This window comes from Ischnura elegans, chromosome 5 (assembly GCF_921293095.1).
Source record: "Ischnura elegans chromosome 5, ioIscEleg1.1, whole genome shotgun sequence".
NCBI classification, from domain to species: domain Eukaryota; kingdom Metazoa; phylum Arthropoda; class Insecta; order Odonata; family Coenagrionidae; genus Ischnura; species Ischnura elegans.
In genome coordinates this window covers 6,787,554-6,805,270 of record NC_060250.1, presented here as the reverse complement: position 1 = coordinate 6,805,270, position 17,717 = coordinate 6,787,554, and the positions used below count along the sequence as shown (strand labels likewise).

The 17,717-nt window shown below is 41.1% G+C and overlaps 1 protein-coding gene across 1 annotated transcript in view; it reads left to right on the top strand.

The window, feature by feature from the left end:
* The first annotated feature begins 5,774 nt into the window (after positions 1 to 5,774).
* Positions 5,775 to 17,717, top strand: part of LOC124158467 — a 72,105-nt gene continuing 60,162 nt past the window's right edge. Inside the window, exons 1-2 of the mRNA XM_046533580.1 lie at positions 5,775 to 5,910; positions 6,014 to 6,133. The gene's annotated coding sequence lies outside the window, so the exon portion shown is untranslated. The remainder of the gene's footprint in view (positions 5,911 to 6,013; positions 6,134 to 17,717) is intronic.

Genomic DNA, 17,717 nt, shown 5'->3' with positions numbered 1-17,717 from the left:
ATCACAGATTTTGTAAAATTTGTTACATGAACTCTGATGAAATATGTGTGAATATATATTTTTTTATAATCATGGTGATATACTATTTTATGAGTTTTGGTAGAACAATCTTTCATCTGTTGTACTACTTCCGTGATTGCCTTTCAACGTGACAGATCATATGCCTTGTGATTGTAAAAAATTGACATTTTACAAAATACTTAATGAAGTTCTTATTGCTAAATTTGATTTTTGGCATTGCAGTTGATTGTGGATTTAGGAAACATTGTTTGAAAATGTGAACTTAATTTGAACATGTAGGTGAAGTACAAAAGTTTGTATATAACCTTTAGTTAGCTGTCATGGTAGAAGGTTTTCAGTTAATGTACTTGAAATTGTTAAGAGGTGATTTGTTTGAGTATTATTTGGCGATATCTCTTTTATTAAATTCACATCAGAAGTCAATGAAGAAACAAGGTGACTGCTTCAGGAAGCAAACCATGTCTGCAAGTTGATATTGGTATTCTTCAATGTGTGCTGCTTTTAAAGACCATTCATCAAAATTCCATTCTCATTGAAGTAGCTGAACTCATGGTTAATCTGTTTCTTTCATCGAAGGGTGTAATTTCTTTGTTTTGTTGGTCCACGCTTGCCATGAATGAATTAGGTGGACCTAAGTGAATCTCAGTTGTGATTGAACAATATCTACATATCTACTACATATCTTATATATTTTCTTGCTTGCACAAATCTTGAATGCTACCTTAACGAGGTGAATTTCACCATGTACTATTTCTTTAATGAGTGGAAAAAAAAGTACATTTGATTTTTTGTGGATTTCACCGAGTCAGAACCAAATGATGGCTCTCTAATGTTGTGGCTGTACATTTTATGTGCACTTGCGTGTTTTATTACTTCAATTGAGTCCCTTCAATGAGTTATTCATTACGTGTTTTGTTACTTCAGTTACACTCACATTTTCCTTCCTGTTAAAAGAGTTGTGAATGTAAAATAAATATATTTAATGTTGCACAAGAAAAATGTATAGTTAAGAACAGGATAGTAAAAAATTCTAAGTGTACTGCACTTCAAGAAATAAAAAAATCAAATTAACTCGTATGAAAATGTTATTTTTTGAAAATGTGATGGGGTAGTCACCCCTAACAGAACATTACTGTGATTTTGGATTTTGGTGATGATGTAATTGTGAATTGGGTAATCTGACAAGGTCATTTCTTATGTTTAAGGGCAGACTGTAGGTACATGATGTGGCTGGGAATCTCCACTCATCCACCTCTGCCTTAGCCCACGTTACGCATTTATCCTGATCATCCAGTTTACCCGAAAGTCTTGTGAGTGAGTGTTCTGAAGTGAATATTCTCACTTCCAGGTTGCTCAGGATCAGGTTGTTGCCATCTCTTGAAGAAATGATGATTCCTCGTTTGTATGACTATTGAAAATCTCTTAGCTTTTTAGATTGACAAAAAGTAAAAATTTGAACATGTTTATTCATACATCAGGAGAACTGAAAACACTCTTCAAGTCATAAATTGGACTCTTTTTTTATAATTCATTGAAAAATGCTCATCTGAATTTTTGATGTTGCTTTTTTAAGGGTGAATTGGCCTCTAGTGGACCGTGACAAAGTCGATGCCAGTGACCAATTCACCCCTGCATCTGGTCAAATGAACTCGTAGACCTTTGAAAATCGGCATGTTGCCAAAAATTAGAGTGTGGAGTGTCTGGCCTTACTTCTTAAAAACTCCATCAATTAAAATTCTTTCCCATTTGTTGCTGCAATATGAAATAATATCCCTTGTGTTTACATTCATTGTGCCCATTTCTTCTAGCGATTCGATCGATGGATTTTTCTTCCTCACAGGAAAATCCACCAGAATCGCTGGAACATTAATTGCTTATGCTTGGTTTCGCTGATAGTAGGGCCCTCTTCGCTTCTGTAGCGTTGGGGTGTTTTTTTCCTCGTCCCGTCCCTTCCATTCCTTTCCCTTCCCAGAGGCGTCGACAGGCTCCTATCGCAGCGGCGCCTCTTTTCCTTTTTCCTTCCTCACCCCTCCCCGGGTGATTGGGCGTATAAGCCACTGGCTTGGTTCCCGGCCCCGGTGCATATTATCCTTCGAAGGGTTCGCCCAGAACCCTCATACTCTTTGTGCCCATTTCTGTACATTGTCACTCATTACGTTTACGTACTTACTTGCTGCTGGGGCGTAGCAAATCATAGTCAGTTCTTTGCTGTGTCAATGAGCCTCTTCAACACCCCTCTGTCTCCTGCCGAATGAACTGTCCCTCCACACTGGTTTAAATCCTTCAATACCTCATCGCACCATCTGCCTGGTTCCTTTTATCTCTTTGCAGGTCATGGCCAAGCCAGCTAATTCTTTTCACCTTAATCAATGTGATGATGTCAGGGTCTTGCTAAAGAGATCCTGATTCTATATTTTTTCTGATATGCTGCAATCCTTCATTATTCACTGGACCAAGTATTTCATGCAGGAATTTTTTTTTAAACAATAAGACAGCCTTCTTTTCTCTAGGTAAGGATCCAGGTTTCAGGTTTCTAATCGCCCAATACTCGAGGCTTGGTGATTTGGGGACTAATTATGTTTATTACTTAATATTTTATGAAGTACATAGTTAATTTTCCCTGCCTCTAGACAAACATTCATTCCTGGCGAGGGTGGTTTAATTGCTAGTGAGTGATTCAGGTGCAGGCATTGCATTGTGCGACTGTGTTGGAAAACAGAGTGTTGTAGGATGACTGTCCCTGTTCTACTGGTCTCCTCAGCGAATTTACTGTGGGCATTTGCCTCTAAGGTAGAAATTTTGATGGGGTTAAGTCCCAAAACACCCCCTCCCCTTGGCTCCACACCTGTTAGTTAGAAAATGAAATTTAGGTGCAATGGATCAATGTCTCGCTAGGGTTGTGATGAAATTTTAATCTATTTTTTTACCCCCTGCATTGACTGGAGTGGTAGAGCCTTGAAGTGGATTTAAATGGTAAGAGAAAGATGTGGAGGAAATAGGTGAATGTGGATGTTTTGTTGCGACCCTAGTAAGGCATATTGATTCACAAAGGATGCATTTCATTTTTTCTTGTAGGTGGGAGACCTTTGGCTATAGGTTTGTGGCCATATCAGGTGTTTCTCATTCATATTATCATGCTCCTAAATCTCTTTTAGGGTCAGAATGAGGGAGTGTTAGTAAAGGAAAGTCAATGAGGGGTAGCTGTAGCATTTAATAGGTGAGAGAGTGGTAGGTGTAGACCAGGTAAGGGATAGGAGTATGGTGGTAGAAATTGAGGTGTGACTCATCAACCTTGCGATGGTTCAAGTGTATATGTCCACTAACAATCATTGGAAGGAAGAAGTAGATGAGGTGTATGAACAGCCCGAGGAAATAATTAAAGGAATTCCGAGTAAGGAAAGTTTAGCAGTGATGGGCGACTGGAACACCTCAGTCGGGGAAGGAAGGGATGGACACGAAATAGGAGAATTTGGATTAGGAATGCGGGACAAAAGTTGAGATAAAGCAGCAGAATTGTGCGGAAGAAAATTTATTCATCGCAAAAACTTGGTTCAATCATCATTAAGGGTGAAAGTACACATGGAAACGTACTGGGGATATAAGGAGATTTCAGGTAGACTACACATGGTAAGATAGAGGTTTGTTAAGAAATGGTGTGGAAAAAATGGCGCAGCTTCCCCGCAGCAGATGCGGATTCAGACCACAACCTAGTGCTCATGAAATGCAACGTAAGATTCAAAAGACTTGAAAGTTAGGAAGGCGAAGAAATGGAATGTAGAAGCTCAGAAGGGGAGTATGAGGAGAGAATATCAGGAAATAATGGAAAGTAGTATCCGGGAGATTGAAAATACACAGACCGTAGAAGGGCGAAATATTATTAAAACGGGAATCGTCAAAGCGGCGGAGAAGTCAATTGGCTACGGTGTCAGTAGAAGGATAACGGAGAACATGATAAGGGAAATGGAGGAGAGGAGGAAGTGGAAGAACGTGGACACAGAACAGGGCAAAAGAATGTATAGACAAATTAATAATCGATTATGGCGTGAAACTAAGAGAGCTAGGTAGGCTTGGTGGAAAAGACAGTGTGAGGAAATGGAAAAGTTTCATTAGGAAGGAGAAGTAGGCGCGTTGTACGCCAAGTTAAATCTATCGCGCGGCAAAATAGGGCAAACAATGCCTAAAATTAAGGCTAAAGATGGAAGGATGCTAATCGAGAGAGAAACGGTACTGAGTAGATGGAAGGAATATGCGGAGGATCTATACGACGGAAGAAACAGGCCGGAGAGATTGACTTTAGAGGAGGATTTTCTTAGAAAAGGGAAGCCAACTCGTGATGCAATAGCAATAATGAGGTCCCTGGTGGAGAGGAACCTAGAATATGAGCAGGACGTATATGTGTGTTTCGTGGATTTTGAAAAAGCGTTTGATAGGGTGAACTCGGCAGGGGTGGCGACTTACAGAAAATATTGGGGGGGGGGACAAATCGGGAACCGGGATCTTGCCCCAGGAAATTTTTTAAGTAGTAAGTTTTAGTTTTTAAGCATTTTAGAAGAGTCATGTGATCAATATTATAACCCTGATAACTCGAATCTTGATATCTGGACACTCTGGGGAAAATCGAAAAGCCTGACACATTTTTTCGTCTCACCCATAACCAATTTTTGAGGGGGCACGGGCCCCCTCAGGCCCCATGGAGTCGGCGCCACTGGAACTCGGTAAACATAATGGATATTCTCAAGGAAATAGGTTTAGATTGGAGGGATAGGCGACTGATTCGTAATCTGTATATGGCCCAGACCACGCAAGTGAGGGTAGCGGACGGAGAATCTGGGTGGGCAAGCATGGGCCGAGGTGTGAGGCATGGCTGTCCTCTATCGCCGCTGCTCTTTAACGCGTACGCAAAAGAGATGGTAAGGGAAGCGTGGGGTGAGGTAAAAGTGGGAGGAATGATGTTCAAATCAGTGAGATTCGCGGATGATCAGGCGTTGATTAGCCAGTCAGCGAGGGGGGCTTCAGGCTCTAGTGGATGCGTTGGACAAGCAGTGCTAGGAGTATGGGATGAGGATTAATCATAAGAAAACTAAGGTTATGCGGTTTTGTGAAGCATCGCGAGCGAGGATTAGCAAAGGAGGCGTTCATAAACAGGAAGGAGCTTGTGAGAGGATCGTTATGTAAGAGTTTAAAGAAAAGGTTCGTCAAGAGTTTGATCTGGAGTGTAGCTCTCTACGGTTTGGAAACTTAGGAAAGAGGATAAGAGAACATTGGAGGCGTTCGAGATGTGGGTGTGGAGATGATTGTTATGATTTATATTTTTACTTCATTCACCTTGGTAGGGGGAGAGCGGGGTAATACCCTACGGCGGGGCCTTCTTACCATACACCAGTTGGGGCAATTCCGCTCTGTGCGGTAGTGCCCCAGCACTCGGGACAATACCGTGCCGTGTTAGTGTTTTGTAAAGTGGATACAACACTCAAAGTAAGTTAAGTTTCCCAAATATGAAGCAAAGAATTGGCGAGGAATCGAATTTCCTTCAAGATAATATGATTGCCTCTTTCATTGAAGTTTTCAATTGAAAGATATAAACTAAAAATGCGTAAGTGTGCGCTATTACCCCGCTCTCCCTTACTATTTCATAAGTCGTAATTGCGTTACGCTATCGTCTTTTCTAATGAATCTTTAAAAAGAGCGCTTCAAATAAAAGCGAGTGCATGGGCGCATTGTACGTAATGCGAACTGAGTGCTTTGTTTTTTTTACACGATGTGGTCGCGGAGAGAAGTCTCTGACAGCCGTGATTTATATTTTCCTTGCTTAACATTCGATCTTTCCCCGTGCATTATGTGGGGAGCTGAGGGAAGACTTGTGTTTGACCATGTATACGAATAGTAGTGGTAGGTATCTTATGTTGTGATATGTCATAACTGCAGTTATTCCTATCTTATATCCTTGGATGTGATGTTGGTGAACACACTTTAAGAATCTCTTTTTATTCAGGCGGAGCATTTGTTCAAATTCTTTGCGGGCGAATCCTGTTTTTTATCCTGGCCTCCAGATATGTTTTCTACGTCAGTCGCCCAACGTCAGCTTTCGTGCTTACCTACTCATCTGTCTAAGGTCAGTACCCACATCATCTTGGTTATGTCCATACGTTGAGTTGGTTCCTTTCACATTTCATCACATTATATTCCAATGTGTACACTTGTCCATACCAAGAATTTTTTGAGGGGTTGTAATGAGCAGATGGTCCCGTAGAGAAAAGTCTTAACATCGAAAATAGAAGCCAAAAATTCCCTCGAATTGATGCCGATTTGATAATACCGCTGAACCAAGCCCCCGGTGCGAAGGTTTCGAAAACCGCATCGGTATCCGAAATGTCCTGAGTAATTTTTGACCCTCGACCGGCGGTAGGCCGAAAGGATTCACTCATGATATTCATATGCTCAGGCTCCTTAAATCGTAGAGATCACTCAAAAATAACCCGTATAAATATTAGGCAATGCTACTAAAGCACGCCCCCGCTGCAAAGAATGACGGCGATTTAGGGGAATCCGATAGACTGAATGCACTAAATTATTACAGTAAACATTAAGGGTGTTGAAACGCTTAGGTAATCATCAATTCATGTTTCTAGGATAGGTGGGCGATGTTTATTGATCCGAAGGTTTCACCCGAAATAGAACCTTAGACCCTTACATTATTAACTAAGAGGCTAACTCCCTATCATTCTATATAGAAATCCCATTATTTTCCTTCCTCCCCCTTGTTTCCCTAACATTCTACCCTCTAACACTGTTTTCAACATCCCCTACCGGCTAAGTAGTCGCTCCATCTATACCTTATGTCTCCTCCGTATCTCATTTAAAAGCTGCCTCTCTTCACCCACCATATCCAGCACTTCGTCGTTCCTCCTCCTCTCCGTCCACTTCACCTCCTCCAGTCTTCGCCACACCCACACCTCGAATGCCTCTTATCTTCTCTCGTCCGCCTTCCCAAGTATCCACTTGTACTGTGCTTTAGCAGAGAAGCTGTCTCTCCTTACCCAGCGCATTGACCTCTCTGACATGAGTGGATACCTATCGGGATTAATTGAGAATGAATCCCACCAGTGTAGATCTATGGGGCCATAGGAACTCGAAAGCGTCTTCCACCCTAGTAAGGTCTTAGTCCTAGGGAAAGGTGCAATCAATACCTGACCCACGTTTGAAATTTGCCAGTAATTTGAATGATGTTTGATAAACCACATGGTTTTCGTATCCTTTGAAAATTTTGAGCATGGGAACGATAGTTTAATAAAATAGCATCCCTCTTAGCTGATGCCAGATTTATGCCGTGTTTGGACCCATTACATATTTACACATGTTGTGATGTTTGATTTAGTTTTATTACATTTCATCTGGTAAAATACAAATGTGAATCTTACGCGTTACGCAGTTCATCTCCAAAACGAAAACGATGTTTCGTATCCGAGTCATGATAATTCGTAAGAACAATGTTGAATTATGGTGGGTACAACGAGTAATGTACGGCAACCTGTAACAATGGCAACCGTGTGCCATGTTGTTATGGTAGCAGAGAAAGTCGTACCTACTTCCATCGTGCAATTCTGCGAGGCAACAATAGTCGCAGGGGTGATCACGGCAAGCTTGTGGCCAACAATGCTGAAGCTGCCTAGGAGACGAAAACGCACTAATGGGTCAGTTTCGATGAAGACGGCCACAGGAGCACACGCCAATGTAATGGATCTGCGCGGAATGTCCCTGGAAGTGATCAGGGGCCGTATTCTGTATTTCGTCGGTACCTACCGCACCGGTCGGTTTCCCTTCCCAGCCCACCGACTGCACATCATTCCATACCGACGACGGTTTCCATACCGACGACGGCAAATTCAGCGATTCAGTATGGTCGTCGGTATCAAACCAGTCGGTACGGTTCCTCCTCCTTCCCAAACAGGGAAAATCCGAATATATCCGAAGTTAAACGTGTCTCCACCAATGAAAAAAGGGTAAAAACAAGTGAAGACTCATTGGCACAGTTTGTTGTCGTCATTCTCAATCTTTTTCTTTGCGGAAATTACGACTTATTGCTAGATTAAGATAATCGATATTGGATAAGTTGTTAACAATGCTTATGTAATGTGTGGTAGTAATGCTGTACCTACAGAATCGAAGGAAACAATATTACAACATCACAATATGGTTTGTATGTGATGGAGATTGTTGTTGCTGGAATGAATTATTGAAACTATCCTTGAGATCGTAGTTTCTTTTAAATATTGGTTCCGTATATTGCTATGTATTCATGATTTGGTAATATAGTTGTCATTAAGTAAGTTCCGTCTAAATGTTATCAACGGAAGGTTATGCCATTGGCACCGTAGCAGACGAAAATAACATACCATGGAACGTGAACGTAGGATTCAAAAGCAAATGTAAATGTCATATTAGAGGAACAAGTTAGAACATTGTTATAAAAATATGGAGCTGGGTGTAATTAAAAGAAGTGTAATGACGAGGAAGTAAAGAAATTGTGATTGGGTGAAATACATATGTTTAAGTTGCGCATTCCAAGTGAGAGAAAATGATAATATTGCGGCACCTCATACTTATTAACAAATATCTTCTTTTATCGTCAAGGGAATCAATGGCTGACGATAAAATGAAATATAGTTGCCTGTTACAAATGAAAGAAACTGATGCCGTTGTGGCAAACTTAAATAAAAAGATCTTATTTCTATGCCGAGAGAAACGCCAAATGATGATTGAGTAAAATAATAGTTGCCTATTCAGAGTGAGATAAAGTGATAACATTGCGTCAAAACTCATATTTAATCAAACATATATTTTTTATGTCAAAGGAGAAAATAAATGACGATAGAGAGAAATAAAGACTATTACAAGCGAGTGAAAGTGGTAACATATATGAGAGAAAGTCATTATATGTTAGCAAACCTCATGTTTATTAACCAATATCTTATATTTCTGTCAAGGCAATCAATATAGATGATGACACAGTGAATTATAGAGGCGTATTCGAAGGGGCAGAAAAAGATAACATTGCAGCAAACCTCATTATTTACTCGGTGATGAGATAAAAACAAAATAAAACGTACAATGCGCACCAATGAAACCCACTAGTCGGTGGCCGTACCGACACCTTTTTGCTGTCGGTACGGCTACCGACGAACTCCCGTCCTCACCTCGGTGCCGCACCGATCGGGTTCGTACAGAGTCGCACCACTTCTTGCCGGGAGTCGGTGTGACGTCGCACCCGACGAATCGGTGCCGCACCGATCGGTTTGGAGTTACAGAATACGGCCCCAGATTGGATGAAACGACGAGGAAATGGATTGAGAAGGATGAAAGGACATCTCCTCAATGGACGACACAACATCGACCCACCACCATAATAACATACAAGTGAAACAATTTTGGCTCACGTCTACTAGGCCACGAAAGCCATCCCGAAGGAAAGGAGTTGCAGCCTAATGAGTGATTTCCAGTGAATACAGGGCGGCCTGCGTGGGGTTTTACCGGTTTCCCTCGCGTCTCGGGCGAATGCCAGGCCACGGAGCCATCCCGGAGGAAAAGATGAATAGTCTCCTATCGCTGCTACAAGCTCACAAACAATTGAACCCTCACACTTATTGGCGAAGTTTTAACGGAGATGTTACTCATGTGCACCAGAAAAATTGTAACGTCTTTGCCAACACATTAACCTGAATATGTAAATATCCATGTACACTGGCAGCGTAGGAAATAAATGATTCATCATAAAATTAAGTTGAATTTTTCATTGCATCGACTTCTTCATTCAAGAATGCGTCAAGGTAAAAAAAAAATTGACTGAATATTGATATTTATTTAAAAAAGACACGACGTCGCAGTGTAGAATGGGGGCGGTATTTGCGATGTATCGTTCCACATCGACTATTTTTCCTCGAAGTGAAACGGAAGCATTTTATTCATTCATTCATTTCTCATTTTACTCATTAATTTCATTTCATCACACTTCACGGGGCAATAAAGTTTTTAGTAGTGGAAAAATCACTTATAAAAAAGGCACTACCTCCGGAAAGGTCACCTCCATGGAAAACCACGGAATGTAATGATTTGCCGACGGCCAGTGGTTCCCAATTCCCCCCTTCCTTCCGCGAGAGACGAAGCATGTTAGTAAGGCATCCCAGCTATTCACGGTCGATTAAGGATTTGAAGATTTTTAATGGGAAATATCGTACAGTTACGCAAATAAGTTACGTACGTTACGCTTTTGTACTTGGACACATTGTGCCCAGGGCTACGCCCAAAAATGCTTTCTGCGGCTGAAAGGCCTCCTTCAGGAAACTTCTTGACTAAGTCGTCTTGGTGTTTCGTTCCCCACTCCGTCAGATACATGGTCATCCTCCGAGGACTTCTAGACTCTTGGTTTGACCGTGAAGCAGGCTCTCGATTGACGCTCAGCTTATTGCCACTAGCATCGGAGGCTTGTTTCTGCGGAATTGCCGAGCCTGCGTCAATTCGGGACTTGAAAAATTTTCCGCTCCTTTCGGCGGTAAGATTTTTGTGTCCGGAGGGAGGGACATTTCGGGGGGGGGGGGAGGGGTTCATTTGGAGGAGGAGGTCCCCCCCAAAATTTCGGCCGGATATCGGAATGGGAAGGGCTTGAGCTTTTGGATCTGTCTCGTTGCTATGGCCTCACTCTCGTATCCATGCTACATTTGCTCTTCATGTGCGATCCTCATAACCTTCCTCTGTCCAATTATTGCTTATCAACGACAGTTTTCAAGTCAGCCTCAGCCATCAGCATATGCCTTTAATCATGGCTAAGGTATGAAGTGTGAAATAGCAGAAACGGTAATGCATTGAAAAAATAAATGTATTCGATTTCTGAAAAGCGGATGCTGGCAACCCATATTCATTCTCATTTCTGATATCTGGGTCGATGCATGTTTCATTTAAGTGTCGAAAATTACATAATATCACTAAAATTTCCTTTAAAAGTCAAAAAATTATTAATTTTACTTATAATTGAGAGATTCCATAAAATAAAAGCTGATCCAATTTTTAAAATCGGATTCTGATGTTAAGAGTGAAAAGACTGATTGTTTTCGATAAATGGAGTGCATCAGAAAATGTTAGATGTAAACAGGAGAAAGAATATTAAATATCGGAATTTGAGGGCAGATAGGAGGTGGATATGAGGAATAAGCGAAGTGAAGCACTTTCAGGCTCTAGTTACAATGATTTGGGAAGAGAGGCAATGCTGCTATTATCAACATTATCATCGTCACGAGTCACCGTCAGGGTTATTGATTTCACAACAGTCTCCACTCAGTCCTCCTGACAGTTGATCTCTTAACTCTCACGTAATTCTTCTGTTTTTTCATCCGTTATCGTCCACTCCATGTATCTCCGCCTTCTTCATCCCATCTTCCCATCCACCTGTCCTTCGATCATTATTTTCATCTTTTCCGATGATAAGGCCGATGAAGTTGCCCCTGTACCAGGTCCTGTTTTTTTCCCAAGGTTACCAGAAGAATTCCCTCGTAATAAAAATTTACCTCACTGCTAAGAAAAATCAGTGGCGCCTGCACCCCATGGGGCCTAAGGGGGCCCGAGCCCCATCAAAAATTCGTTATGGGTGAGAGGAAAAAGTGTGTCAGGCTTGCCGATTTTCCTCGGAGTGTCCAGATATCGAGATTCGAGTTATCAGGGTTCTAATGTTGATCATATGACTCTTCTAAAATGCTTAAAGAACTTATAACTCACTATTTATGAAATTTCCCGGGGAAAGATCCCCGGTTTGGCCCCCCCCAATATTTTTTGTAAGTCGGCATCCCTGAGGAAAATAAAGAATAGTTAAGTAATTTTGTCTGAATTAGCCATTTCGAGACGGTGGAGCTCTCTCCTTGGAATGACTGCCGCACTGAGCCCCGAGAGATTCTTCCATCCCTTAAATACGGAGCATTTTTCCTGGACATTCGTTAAGAAGGGTCTCGCTGATAAACACGCACATTCATCTCCGACCTTTTCTGACCCTTCCAAGCGGGGACTCCGCATTATCTCGGACTATGAGTGAAGTTGGGCTCCCTCCTTTCGATGTATATAACCCCACCAGTGCCATTGGTTCGCAGTCAATCATACTTTGTTCATTTGAATTAGCTATATGGATGATTGTTGCTTGAACGTAAATTGCAAACTTTGAATTGAATTACTCATTTTATTCTGAGAATTGTCAAATTCTGAAGGAAGCTCTACCATCAATATTAAAGCATTTAATGCAGCAACAATTTCCATGTTGATTTTTATACTGAAATCGAGATATACTTGAGTTAATATTTAATCTCTATCGTAACAGGCTCAACTTTGTGGAGGTTCATTCTAATAAATAAAAGCGAACAAACTGTAAAAAAATCCACCAATTTATTTATGTGGTACTACTAGTTTCGACGCAGCGGCGTCATCATCAGGTACAAAGGCTACAAAGAAACAAACATCCATAACATGTGGTATCGGGAGGAAGAAGAAAAAGGATATCATTGAAAACCTTTCCCCCCTCCTAATAGCCTCTCTGGACCTCACGGAAAAACCAACAACCCATAATCCTTCCCCTCCCCCCACTCCTACGGACACCTCCGTCATTACCTTAGTCACTAACAACCTTCCGTTACTCCTGACCAACGGTCTTCCACACCCCGCCCCTCGCCAACTCTCACCACCCTCCCACAACGCCCAATCACATACCTCAGATTTCCCAGCCACCCCTTCCACCTACCTTCTTCCTCCCGATACCACATGATATATAAGGATGTTTGTTTCTTTGTAGCCTTTGTACCTGATGATGACGCCGCTGCGTCGATACTAGTAGTACCACATAAATAAATTGGTGGATTCATACACAGTTTGTTCGCTTTTATTTATAAGTTAATATTTATCGTCGAATATCGTTTAAAAATTGTAAACGCTGCTCCAAAGACAAATAATTCAATTCTTAGTTTATATTTTTTGAGAAATTAACAAATATTAATTTCGCAAAATGACTGGATAAACAATTGTATGCCCGCGGTCCCTCACCGCTAAGAGGGATGATATAAGACTATATGATATAAGATAAGGGTTCAGGCTATCTGCTCCCGGATTTCGAGGGAAAGCCTAAGCCCCACAGTGTTGAGTCCCGAAACAAAGACATCGCACCCCCGCGATCGTCATAAAAGGGGGAGAGCTAGGAAACATATATTCGGCATCCGTTCACCTGCGAAAGAAAATCTCCGACGAAAATTTTCGGCTTTCGTCTCCCGGGTCAAGAAACGTCCAGACGTATATTTTCGTCTTTAGTAGGGAAAATGTTAGAATCACTATTCATTCGCGAGGTCATGATCGCATTACTTGCGGTGATACTCCTTTATGCATGTATAATATTATTAATAATTAGAGTCCATTACACGGCCGAGTCGGCTAGTCGTGTAGCGAGTAGCATATTTGAGCACTGTAGGTCTTTTTTAGAGTAGAGAGTAGGGCATTGTAGATATATTAGTGGGTTGAAAATTAAAGGGGTAAGTTCAAAACTTTTCACTGACAAAAATTCTTCCAGAAATGAGAATAGAGTAGTAGAAAGAAAAATCAGCGATTCAGAATCAGCATTACCGATTTAAAATGATACAGGTATTACTTTTAAGCACGAGAAGCGTCAGTCGAGCAATACTTTCAAAGGCAGCCAAGGCTCAAGTCATTATAATGGTGAGACAATAACAAATGCATTTCCATTTATCAGCGGTTTAGAACCTGTGAATAGTCTATTCGACAAAAGCAAATCAGAATTATTCCCGAATCGCAATAATACTAGTTCCGAAGTTTTAATCGTGGCTGTGGTTAAATTGCCGTAGTTTAAGAAATAAGATTCCCGAATTCCACCATTTAATTCATAGTACGTAGTGTAACGTCATTTTTGGAACAGAAAGTTGGCTAACAGATGATGATTCAGACAATGAGATCTTCCCAAAATCGTTCACTGTTTATCGGAAAGATAGAATTAATCGAGTTGGGGGCGGAGTTTTTATAGCTGTAAAGAATTCAATCGTCAGCCAAGCGATAACCGTAACTGAGACCAGCGTTGAATCTGTGTGGTGTTTAATTAAATGTCCAAAATTCAAAACTATTTTATTATGTTCGTATTACAGACCACCTAACTCAGATATAATGTCAATGTTGGATTTTCAGAATCAAATAAACAGCGTATCATCCAAGTATCCTGAAAGAAACTTGATTGTGGGTGGAGATTTCAATGTACCTTCTATAGATTGGGAGACTTATAGCTACATTCCTGGTGGGAGGGATAAAGTGATCTGCGAGGCTTTATTACACACATTTACATCTAATTTATTGTTTCAAATAGCATCCGCACCAAACAGAGGAGAAAGTATTCCTGATTTATTAGCGACAAATATACCACATCAGGTAATAAACGTTGGCACTGTCGAAGGAATAAGTGACCATAGGGTAGTAACTGCAAAGTTTTCTCTAAATACCGCTGTAAACTTTAAAAAAGAGCGTAAAGTTTTCATTTTTAAAAGAGCTGATTTTGATGGGTTTAAGAGTCATCTGAAAAATGCTTTCCCCGAGTTTCAAGAATCAGTATTAAAGTTAAATGTTGAGAATACTTGGAAAGCCTTTCTTTCACTCGTAACTTCGGGAATAAATAGCAACATCCCTAGTAAAACAGTAAAAGAAGGCAGCTAACCGAGATGGTACGACGCGGAAGTGAGAAAATTATTGAGGCGACAGAGAGCGTGTCATGCTAAAATGAAAAAAGTCAGCACGGATTTATCCGCTAATGAACGCGAGCTAATAATAAAAAAATATAGGATGACTAAAGCCGCCACGAAGGAAGCGTTCAGGAATGCATTCACGAATTTTAAAAGAAAAACACTAGTAGAGCAGTTACAGGATAACCCAAAAGCATTTTGGTCATATGTTAGGGAAGTTCAAGGTAAACGATCTACCGTATGTTCGCTGAGAATCGACAATGGAGATGTGTTGACTAGCAGTTACGATAAAGCCAATTTATTAAATTCCTACTTCAAGAGCGTGTTCACCGAGCCTTCCGAGAACTCACCCGATACCGATGACAATCCCTGTATACATAAGATGCCAGCTATTGACATTAGTACGCTCGGAATAGAAAATATATTGAAATCGCTCAGTCCAAATAAATCACCTGGTCCAGACGAAATCCCTTCTCGCGTATATAAAGAACTAGCCTCAGAAATTGCCCCCTACTTGCAGTTAATATTCAGTAAATCCATCAAGCAACACGAAGTACCTAATGACTGGAAAATCGGTAATGTAACGCCAATATTTAAAAGTGGAGACAAGGAACAGCCATCTAATTACAGGCCGATATCTTTAACGTCCATCTCATGCAAGGTCCTTGAATACATCGCAGTCAGCTCGGTAATGAAACACCTAGACGCGCAAAACTTATTAATGGGAACTCAACATGGATTCAGGAAAAGCAGATCGTGCGAAACTCAGTTAGCGCTTTTCGCCCACGATATTTTAGTCTCCGGGGAAGACAACATTCCAGTTGACGCGATTTTTCTTGATTTCAAAAAGGCATTCGATAAAGTACCCCACGGAAAGTTAATAAAACAACTGAAATCTTACGGTCTAGACGAAGATGTCATTCCCTGGATAAGAGAATTTTTGAGCGACCGCGTCCAAAGAGTAGTATTAGACGGTGCAGTCTCCAATGAGGTTAGAGTCACTTCTGGCGTTCCTCAGGGTAGTGTCATAGGCCCACTCCTATTCCTTCTTTATATAAACGACATTGGCGAAGTAGTACACAGTAGGTTACGATTATTTGCAGACGACGCTGTACTTTACAGAGAAATCCGTTCCAGCAAAGATATAGATGACTGAAATGACCTTGCTGCTATCCAAGCTTGGTGCGATGCTAGGCAGTTAGAATTAAATTTGAAAAAAAATGCGTCGTAATGAATTTCTGGAAGAAGAACAACTCCATAAAAAGTAGCTATATGATTCGGGGTACCCAATTAGAGACTGTTGAATCCGTGAAATATCTAGGAGTTAGACTCAATAATGATCTATCGTGGAATAAACATATTCGAGAAATAACCGGTCAAGCTAATCGTAAAATGGGTTTTGTTAAAAGAATATTAGGAAAGTGCGACGGCAAAGTGAGAGAAATTAGCTACTTTTCCCTGGTTAGACCACATTTGGAATACGCTGCCAGTGTTTGGGACCCTCATGAATAAGGCTTAGTTACAGAGCGTGTAAAGAAGAGCTGCCAGGTATGTGAAAGGTCGTTATGATAGTCTTGTTAGTGTAACTGACCTCTTAGATAAACTCGGATGGGAATCTCTGTCGGACCGTAGATTGAAAAATAGACTAAACCTTTTAGATAAATTCAAGAGCAATGTCTTTTCTGACGAAGTTAACCATATCTTACGGTCGCCAACATACTACGGAAGATCAGATCATATAAATAAAATAAGAGAGATAGATTGTAGAACAGACAGATTCCGAATGTCATTTTTTCCACGATCAATAAGAGATTATAACGGCAGCAATAGAACTCGTAAATAGATTGCATGACTTGTAGTGTAGCCTACTAACCTATGTAAAATTAATGCATGTTTCTTAATTCAATTATTATTTCTAACAGCATATAGTAGTATAATTTTTTAGTATACAGGACGTTTTTTGGACGATGTGGTGCGCATGTGGGAGTCCAAATGCATGCTGCATGCTGGTGATTGATCACCCCCTGCCAAACACCCGAGAGGTGGCTCGCAGGGTATTATGTAGATGTAGATGAATATTATTCTTGTGAAGTTTAACAAAAAATACAATGAGGAATGTAAGGGATGGGCCAAATGCCCCACCTCCCAAAATTTATGTTTATATTCGCCACTGGACATTTATGATGCAGGTATTCAGTATGATAACATGTGATGAACAGTGGTTCATGATAATCCTCGGATATTTTTACTAAAAGTGGGATTCGTGGGAGATTCAAAGTTTAGGACATAACGGCCAAAGAGACCGTACTCAGGAAAAATTTTCGAGGGAGACAAATATCGAGAGCGGGGGGTCCATTTCGAAGGATTCATTTGGAGAGGGTACGCTCAAGATAAAATTTCGGGGGCATTAGAACCTCTTGACCACTCTGCGGGAATTTTTCTCGAATTCTCATCCAGGTCAGGTTTTTCATAAGCGACGTTTTGTTGCTCGATTCGCGTATCGTCTTCAGAGCAGCTGAGTGTCGAAGTGAGGTTGCTAACCGCATCAAATCAAGGGTTGACGATCGAAACTGAACGAAAGTCAAAACCAGTGAAATTTCAATGCGTGACCCGGGAGCGAAATGTAGAAACGAAACAATAAATGGATTTAAACCCGGGGAGCTAAACCCAGGGTTTAAACGAAATCGGAGTCAAAACTATTTCGGATCGAAACTAAAATAAACGATCTGTGGGACGAGGCGAAGTACAGATAATGTTTCGCAGCGGAGGGACCACGTGCTTCACCTTCGAATGGTTTAGTTTCGACCCGCACTCCGACTGCGAAGTATGGAGTGGAGGTTCGGCCTACCGCCACTAGATGCTCTATGGGCCAGCCCCCAAGGAGAAGTCGTTCCGAATGGAGGGAGAGATAACGTCACAGGCATACCTACGTCACAGAAA